The sequence below is a fragment of the Aquarana catesbeiana genome, linkage group LG01 (assembly GCF_042186555.1).
Source record: "Aquarana catesbeiana isolate 2022-GZ linkage group LG01, ASM4218655v1, whole genome shotgun sequence".
Lineage (NCBI taxonomy): Eukaryota > Metazoa > Chordata > Amphibia > Anura > Ranidae > Aquarana > Aquarana catesbeiana.
This window is the reverse complement of record NC_133324.1, coordinates 228,592,845-228,603,087: the sequence shown is the minus strand read 5'-3', so window position 1 is coordinate 228,603,087 and position 10,243 is coordinate 228,592,845.

Here is a 10,243-nt window from a genome sequence, read left to right as displayed (position 1 = left end):
TAATTTTTCAGACACCCTAGAGAATAAAATGGCAGTCATTGCAATTCTTTCTGTCACACTGTATTTGCGCAGCGATCTTACAAGCGCACCTTTTTGGGAAAATATATACTTTTTTGAATTAAAAAATAAGACAACAGTTAAGTTTATTTATTTTTTTTTTTCTTAATTGTGAAAGATAATGTTATGCCGACTAAGCTGATGCCCAACATGTCACACTTCAAAACTGCGCCCGCTTGTGGAATGGCGACAATCTTTTACACTTAAAAATTTCTACAGGTTGCCAGTTTTGAGTTACAGAGGAGGTCTAGGGCTAGAATTATGGCTCTCGCTTTAACGATTGTGGTGATACCTCACATGTGTGGTTTGAACACCATTTTCATATGTGGGCGCGACTTACGTATGCGTTCGCTTCTGTGTGCGAGCTTGCCGGGATGGTGCGCTTTAATTTTTTTATTATTTATTTTACTTTTTATTTTGACACTGTCCTCAAAAAAAAAATGTTTGGGTCATTTTTATTCCTATTACAAGGAATGTAAACATCCCTTGTAACAGAAAAAAGCATGGCAGATCTCATATTTACACTAAAATGCAATAAAAAAAAAGAAAAATGAAATACCATTTGAAAAAAAAAAAATGTCCCCTTTAAGAGCATTGGGCGTAAGTGACGTTTGATGTCACTTCCGCCCTCCAATGTTATGGAGCCAAGCACCGATCGGCTCCGCTGCTACCGACGGCTCCGGTAAGCGGCGGAGACGACTAGATCGCATCGAGAGGGGTGGCCCTCTCTCGCCCCTGATAAAAGTGATCTTGCGGCGAATCCACCGCAGAGACCACTTTTATCTCAAAGGGGACAGTCTGCCGTTTTTATAAAAATACCGGAGTTACGGCAGCTAGCTGCTGCCATAACAACTGTATTTAACTTCAAAGTAGCAATGTATAACGATGGCGGTTGTAGTTAATGAACAGATGGATGTGCAGTATAGAACTGGGTCACTACTGAAAAGATTTTCACTCCCCAAAAATCTTTTTTGAGCTTTATCCAGTTGAAAAAGTGTTACAAAAAAGTGAGCTATTCCTGTGGTTGACCCTGTTGTCGCAGTCCTAAACAAACACCTCACTTTACCCACTGAAGCTGTGTCATCTTTAAAGTGGTATTAAAACCAAAAAGTTAATTTATTGCAGCTTAGCAATCACTGGATGCAGTAGCTGCATCAGTTTTATTTCCTCTTTCACCTGGTGATCCTGCCAGTAACACACCTCCTGTATTAGAGAGACACCACTCTGCCTGAATGAGCACAGGGGCACATTTGGACAGCAGCATTGTCAGTCTAGGGGGAGGGGAGTGTTAGATGTACTAGCAGATTTAAATACACTAACAAATTGAAACTGAACTCAGGCTAATATTTTATAAATAGTTTATTTTTTTCTTTTGGGATAAAGGTTTTGCATAAATAAATGAAAGCTGATCATTGTAACCCTTTCAGTGGTAAATGGTTTGTGTCAACCCTGTAACTGCAAAGGAGCTTGTTCGTTTGCAAAAAACAACAGACTTACTGGCTAGATCACCAGATGAAAATAGAATAGAAGAAAGAATGCCTAAAAAAAAGTAAACTAATGCAGCCATCACAACTAAAAATTGATAAGCTACAGAAAGTATGAGATGCTTTTAAAGGCTCTGTTTACTTGGTAGGCTGAGACCTGCACCAAGTCTTATGATACTGTTTCAGAATGTCAACCAACATAACCTTATCTTTCAGGATCAAAACAGATCAACTTTCAATTGATCTTCTTTTCTGTGTAGATGTCCTAGAACACATCATGAGACAAATATTCAGTATGGCTCTTAACACAGGAGGTAAATATTTTCTTCCTAGAGAAAGGTAACAAAACCCTCCTCTTCAGGGGCTCCTAATCATTGTACCGATACTGCCACAGCATAAGCTCAAGGGATTTTACTCAAACCTGTTCATGGTACCAAAGCCCAACAGAGGCATCCATCCTATCCTGGACTTAAGGCTCGTACACATGATACAAAAATACAAAAATGTTCAGATCGTTAGTATGGTGTTTTCGAAAGCCGATTTCACGTTTCGTCAGACAAAAGCTGGATGTGCAGACTATAACATTTTTGTCGGATGTGAACTCAACGTCCGAATTTCATTTCACTAGTATGGTTTTAGTACAAAAAAAAAAATCGTAAGAGCAAGACTATGCAGGCTCAGAAACAAAACAATACGTACAAAACTATTTAACACATTACATCACTTCTGACATTGTATTCTGTTGTACGAAAATTTTGATAAGTTGCCTGTGGCTTGTACTGTATGATTAAAAGGGTTGTAAACCCTCGTGTTTTTTTACCTTAATGCATCCTATGCAGTTACCGGCCCCCCTCACCTGAGCCCCTTCATCTCCATGGCGGGGACACGCAGTCCCTCTCTCCACGGGGTCCCAGCTCTTGATTAGATAGATTTATAGTAGCGCAGCGATTGGCTCCCCCTGCTGTCAATCATATCCAATGACACGGGTGCCAGGGGGCGGGGCCGAGTCTGGCATTCGTGTCTGTGGACGCAAATGCTGGACTCAGGAACGCGCCCGCTAGGTAACCACTTAGGGAAAGCGCTTCTCCTAGGGGGTTATTCGATGTGGGGAGGAGCCACGAGAGCCGCCAGAAGAGGATGTTCGGGGCCACTCTGTGCAAAACGACCTGCACAGTGGAAGTAAGTATGACATGTTTGTTATTTAAAAAAAATAAAAAACACTCCTTTACAATCACTTTGATTGTGACTTGCATTGGATAGGAGGATTTATAGAGTAGGAAGGGGTTACAGGGGAGGCACTCCAGGTGGGTGTGTCTTCAAAAGTTTGCCAGTGCCCAATTACCTTAACCACTTGCCGACCGCCTAACGCAGATATACTGCGGCAGAATGGCACGGGCAGGCAAAATCACATACCTGGTACGTGATCTGCCTCCCGTGGGCGGTCGGCTTAGTTAGGGGAGAGATCCGAGGTGAGGGGGAGGCCACTCATTCGTAGCCACCCCCTCGTGATCCTTCCCAATGAATGACAATCTTCCTCTGCTGCTGTAATGTAAACAGCGGCAGAGGAAGTGATGTCATCTCTCTTCGAGTTGGTCTTTTCGTTCCGGCGCCGAGGAGAGAAGACATCAATGTGAGTTGCACCAACACTACACTAACAGTAGAACACTCTAGGCACACTTTTCACCCCCCATCACCCCCCGATAACCCCCATGTACCCCCTGTCACAGTGACACCAATAGCAGTTTTTTTTTTTTTCTGATTACTGCATTGGTGTTAGTTTGTAACAGTTATAAGTGGTAGGGCAGTTAGGGTTAGCCCCCTTTAGGTCTAGGATACCCCCCCTAATAAAGTTTTTACCCCTTGATCACCCCCCGTCGCCAGCGTCACTAAGCGATCGTTTTTCTGATAGCTGTATTAGTGTCACAGGTGACGCTAGTTAGGGAGGTAAGTATATAGGTTCGCCGTCAGCGTTTTATAGCGTCAGGGACCCCCATATACTACCTAATAAAGGTTTTAACCACCTGATTGCCCCCTAGTTAACCCTTTCACCAGTGATCACCGTATAACTGTTATGGGTGACGCTGGTTAGTTAGTTTGTTTTTTATAGTTTCAGAGCACCCGCCGTTTATTACCTAATAAAGGTTTAGCCCCCTGATGGCCCGGCGGTGATATAAATTAAGTTTTAGGGTCAGATAAGATCTGCGTCGCCCCCGGGCAGCGTCAGATTAGCGCCAGTACCGCTAACACCCACGCACACAGCATACACCTCCCTTAGTGGTATAGTATCTGAACGGATCAATATCTGATTTGATCAGATCTATACTAGTGTCCCCAGCAGTTTAGGGTTCCCAAAAACGCAGTGTTAGTGGGATCAGCCCAGATACCTGCTAGCACCTGCGTTTTGCCCCTCGGCCCAGCCCACCCAAGTGCAGTATCGATCGATCACTGTCACTTACAAAACACTAAACACACATAACTGCAGTGTTTGCAGAGTCAGGCCTGATCCCTGCGATCGCTAACAGTTTTTTTGGTAGCATTTTGATACAGTCGCTAACAGTCAGGAACTTTTTTACCTGTGAGTCTCACTAGTGTACCACTAAATTTAGAGCCCAAAATGGCAAATCGAAGGTACAGTAGTGAAGAGGCCTACACGTTTCTGAGCATGACAGATAGTGAAAAGGAAGTCACTCATCTGTCAGATTCAGGCTCAGAATACGATCCTGTAGACGACAGTGGCTCCATGACAGATAGCTCTGATGATGGAGTTGTGGTCCCTGCCAAGGTTAGGCGTACCAGACCCCGAACTTCTTCTGTCGTTGATGTGCAAGAACCGCAGGTCCCTCATATGGAGCAGAGCAGTACTAGCGCTGCTATTCCTTCTGGTGAACTGGCAAGCACCAGCGGCCTAGTACACCCTGGTTGTACAACCAGCACTGCAGTATCACGTGGGGACGTGGCGAGTCCCATAAGTGCAGTTCAAGCTGGTGAGGTGGCAAGCACAAGTAGTGTCCCGCTGCCACCAAGAAGACGAACACAGGCCCGTCGTGCCCATAGTGCCCTTCCTGATGCATTCGCCAAACCCACCACTTCTGCAGCACCCGTACTTCCCCCATTCACTGGCCAACCCGGCATTCAGGTGGAAACAGTTGATTTTACGTCACTTTATTTTTATTCGCTGTTTTTCACTGAAGATCTCTATAGCTCTATTGTGGACCAAAGCAATTTGTACGCTGGTTAACACATCGCCACTATTCCCCAGTCCTCCCTTGCCAGAGATTGGAGACCAATTACGGTCTCCGAATTTAAGCTCTTTCTGGGCCTTTCCCTCAACATGGGCATAACTAAAAAGAGTGAGTTGCGGTCATATTGGTCCACTGACCCAATTCACCATATGCCCTTGTTCTCTGCCTCGATGATCAGGGCACGATACAAGCAGATCTTGCAGTTCATGCACTTCAATGACAATGAACTCTGTCGTCCTCGTGGACACCTTGGATACGATCGGCTCTACAAAATTCGGCCCCTCGTAAACCACTTCAACCAACATTTTGCAGACTTGTTTACTCCCCATCAAGTTGTCTGCGTTGATGAGTCCTTGATTATGTCTTCTGGCCGCTTGTCATTCAAACAGTACCTTCCCAGCAAGCGTGCCAGATACAGGGTCAAGATGTATAAGCTCTGTGACAGGGCCACAGGCTATACATGTAGTTTTATGGTTTACGAGGGAAAAGATAGTCATGTAGAGCCGACAAACTGCCCTGACTACATAGGAAGCGCTGGCAAGATTGTGCGGGACTTGGGGTCACCCTTATTCGGAAAGGGGTACCACTTGTACGTGGACAATTATTACACGAGCGTGCCACTTTTTAGTCACTTGTTTGATCAGCAGATTGGAGCATATGGCACCGTGCGACCTAATCGCCGGGGCTTTCCCCAGCGGCTTGTAGATTCCCGTCTTAGGCTGGGGGAGAGAGCCTGCTTGCAGTGTAATAATTTGCTCGCTATGAAGTGGAGGGATAATAAGAATGTTTTCGTTCTTACCTCCCTTAATGCAGACACGACGGTCCAAATTACTACGGCGACTGGTGTTGTGGAGAAACCCCTCTGTGTCCACGAATATAACCAAAATATGGGAGGGGTGGACCTCACGACCAGTTGGCGCCGTACCTAGTTGCCCGTAAGGCCAGACGCTGGTACAAAAAAAGTGTCTGTTTATTTATTTCAATTGGCTTGCTGAACACTTATGTGCTATACAGAGCTTCAGGACGGACTGGATCCTTCCTTAAATTCCAGGAAGAGATCGTCAGAGCCCTTCTATTTCCAGACGGTGCTGCACCTCACCTTCCTCAACCAAATGCAGTAAGCCGGCTGCATGAGAGGCATTTTCTTTATGTCCTCCCGAGTACCCCTACCCAACGAGCCCCCCAAAAAAGATGTTGTGTCTGCAGCAAGCGCGTATATAGGCGTGACACCCGCTATTATTGTCCCTCCTGTCCTGACAATCCTGGTCATTGGTGAATGTTTTGAACGCTACCATACACTAGTTGAGTATTAGCGTAGGGTACAGCACTGCACAGACTAGGACACGCTTTCACAGGGTCTCCCAAGATGCCATCGCATTTTGAGAGACCCAAACCTGGAGGAAACGGTTACAGTTACAAAAGTTACAGTTACAAAAAAAGTGTAAAAAAAAAAAAAACACAAAAACAAATAAAACAAAAAAACCAAAAATAGCTGTCGTTTTATTGCTCTCTCTTTATTCTCTCTCTATTGTTCTGCTCTTTTTTACTGTATTCTATTCTGCAATGTTGTATTGTTGTTATGTTTTATCATGTTTGCTTTATAGGTATGCAATTTTTTTATACTTAACTGTTTACTGTGTTTTATTGTTAACCATTTTTTTGTTTTCAGGTACGCCATTCAGCTGCAGAGCGGATTTATTTATCTTGACAGCAACAGCGTTTGCTCCCACGATACATAAAGCCATGACTCCAGCGCTGTCGGAGGTGATTTCACCACTACAGTTACATACTTCAGCATATATGCCGAAGCATGGGGGCAGCAGGAGCGGAGGAGCGATTTGCTCCTACCTTTTGCGGGAGGATGCCCCCATGCTTCGGCATATATATATTTTAGGCACAAGTTGCGTTAAATGTTTTATTTTTTACTATGTTTTTTCTGTATTTGCTTTGCAGTTATGGTAAGTCTTACTGTTATACTGTAATGTTACTTTGTTTTATTGTTAACCATCATTTGCTTAGCAGGTACGCCATTCAGTTGCAGCGCGGATTTATTTATCTTGACAGCAACAGCGTTTGCTCCCACGATACATAATGCCGTGACTCCACCACAGTTAAAAAAAAGAGCATGCCAAAGCATGGGGGCAGCAGGGGCGGAGGAGCGATTTGCTCCTACCTTTTGGGGCGGATGCCTCCATGCTTTGGCATATATAAACGGTGCATGTATGCCCATCATTAGAAGTGGGTAGATGAAGGGAGGTATTCTAATGGTGGGCATACCCACCGATCAATCTCTTTTTTTTGTTCAGCCCACAGGCTGCATGAAAAAAAAGTTTACAATATATGCCCAACAAGGACCAGCAATGTACTGGTATATTGCTGGACTTTGAGTGGTTATACCAGAATGATGCCTGCAGGTTTAGGTATCATCTTGGTATCATTCTTTTCCGCCAGCGATCGGCTTTCATGTAAAAGCAATCCTAGTGGCTAATTAGCCTCTAGACTGCTTTTACAAGCAGTGGGAGGGAATGCCCCCCCCCCCCCACTATCTTCCATGTTTTTCTCTGGCTCTCCTGTCCCAACAGGGAACCTGAGAATGCAGTCTACTTTCCAAAATGGGGTCATTTAGGGGGGTTTTGTGCCCCCCCCCCTCCGCCAGTGCTTCTCGGCTTACCGTTCTCAAAGGTGAGCCTGGGAAACAATCCTGTGGTTTGTGCGGCTGGTCATAGAGGTAAGGAGAGATAAGATCGTCTCTCCTCACCTCTATGATCTAGAAGGCTGGGAGCGACGTCATGACGTCACTTCCGGTTTAGGGCGGATGTAAACATTTTTTTATTTTTTTTGGCATGCATCTAAACAATGTTTTTTTTTTAATCAGATGCCTTTTAAGGGTAGAGGAGAGATCTGGGGTCTTTTAGACCCCACATGTCTCCCTAGAGAGGACCTGACCTGCTTTATTGTTATCACAAGGCATGTTTGCATTTATTGTGATAGCAATAAAAGTGATAAAGGGACAGTGTAAAAATGTAAATTTTTTAATAAAATAATTTAAAATATTTTTTTTTTTTTAAGCGCCCCCTTCTCCCCATGCTTGCACATGCATATGTTGTTCATCCCACACATGTGGGGTATCGCTGCAAACTTTATAGCAAGAACAATAGTTCTAGCTCTAGACCTCCACTGTAACTCTAAACTGGTAACCTGTTAAAGTGTTGCCTATGGAAATTTTTAAGTATTGTAGTTTGCTGCACTTTTAATGAGCGTGCAAAATTTTAAAGTGTTAGGTATCTATTTACTAGACGTAACAACATCTTTTATATTTTACCAAAAAATTGGGTTATATATTTTTTTTGCATAAAATTCATTAAAGTGTATCTTTCCCAAAAAAATTTGTATTTGCGCAAATACCTTGTGACATAAAAAATTGCAATGACTACCACTTTATTCTCTAGGGTCTCTGCTAAATTATATATATATATATATATATATATATATATATATATATATATATATATATATATATATATATATAATGTTTGGGGGTTCTAAGTAATTTTCTAGCAAAAAATACTCATTTTAACTTGTAAACAAAACGTTTCAAAAGCAGGCCTGGTCTTAACCACTTGCTGACCGCAGCCGTAGCTTTACTGCTACAGTGTGGGCCGGCTGTGCAAAATACCATAAATACGTGATTCTGCTCTTCCGGGTAGGTGGCACGCCGGCTGTGCTGTGATTAGTCATGGCACAAGCCGATCAGTGGGTGCCAGCCAATGGATGACTGCCGGCACCCACTGATTGGTGAGAAGGAAGACAGGACAGAGCTCTATCCTGTCAGAGGGGATGTGCTGGATTGTAGCATATCTCCTAGGGAAAGCAGCTCACTGTGCACGCATAAATACTGATTAGGCACACATTTAACCCTTTGATTGTACTAGATGTTTACCCCTTCCCAGCCAGTGTCATTAGACAGTGACTGTATATTTTTATCACTGATTACTGTATTAGTGTCACTGGTTCCCACAAAGTCAAGAGGTTTTCGTTGTGTGTTTGTTGGGTGTATATATAGGAGAGGTGATCAACTAGAAAAATGTGCCAGTGGAGGATATCATCCCAATAGTAAATATATTGCAACAAAAGGTAGGTAGTAGGATTTTAAATACCCCTCCAGTGATCACACAGGTAAAAGCTTGCTCCTCATACTACCACACCACGTCGGAAACTCTGGGGTCTTTCTGTATAAAGAGCTCTACTCTGGGGATGATCTTTCTCCCATGGGCCGGAAAGACTATACCTCACTGGATATTCCACCAGCATATCTCTGTATACTGTGTGGTCTAGTTACAAGGTGCATGAAAAGTATATAAATTGAAATCTCTGAAAAAGAATCCACTTGTGTGACCATGTACATCTAATGCCCTGTACACACTGTCGGATTTTCCGATGGAAAATGTGTGACAGGACCTTGTTGTCGGAAATTCCGCCCGTGCGTGGGCTCCATCACACATTTTCCATCGGAATTTCCGACACACAAAGTTTGAGAGCTTGCTATAAAATTTTCTGACAACAAAATCCGTTGTCGGAAATTCCGATCGTGTGTACACAAATCCGACGCACAAAGTGCCATGCATGTTCAGAATAAATTAAGCGACAAAAGCTATTGGCTACTGCCCCGTTTATAGTCCCGACGTACGTGTTTTACGTCACCGCGTTTAGAACGATCGGATTTTCCGACAACTTTGTGTGACCGTGTGTATGCAAGACAAGTTTGAGCCAACATCCGTCGGAAAAAATCCATGGATTTTGTTGTCGGAATGTCCGATCAATGTCCGACCGTGTGTATGGGGCATAAGAGGTCCTGAAAAAGCAGTAATTTCCACAAAATGTGTTAACCCTAGTTCCTCATCTTGACAAACAGCTATACATGTTTGTAGTGGATAATGTTTTGCTGGTATCAGTATGCAAGCCATCACAATTTGACACGTGTTTTTCAAATTTTATTGTTAACCCCTTGCTGACCACCCGCTGCAGTTATACAGCGGCAAAGTGGCTCGGCTGCGCGAATCGCCGTACTGGTATAGCGATTCATGCACTAGCCTCTGTGGGCTCGCGCGCGCCAATTGGCCAGCAGGGGAGCCAATCAGGGGGTCCGGCGGACTCAATGTGATCGTACCCCGCAGAGACAAAACGGGGATCTGCCGAAGTAAACAGGGCAGATCTCCATTCTGACAGGGGATTACACTGAGATCTTGTCTTTCTTCTATGCAGGAAGATGGAAATGTGTTATCTCAGGCAGCCCATCCCCCATACAGTTAGTAAACACACCCAGGGCACATTATGAAAGATTTGACTCCCGCGCTTATGGTACAAATGAACATTAAATGTAAAATATGTGAAGAGCTGCAGCCTCTATCAATAAATTTACCCTAAGGTAAAAATTTGAAAAAAGGGGAAGGATAGATATGG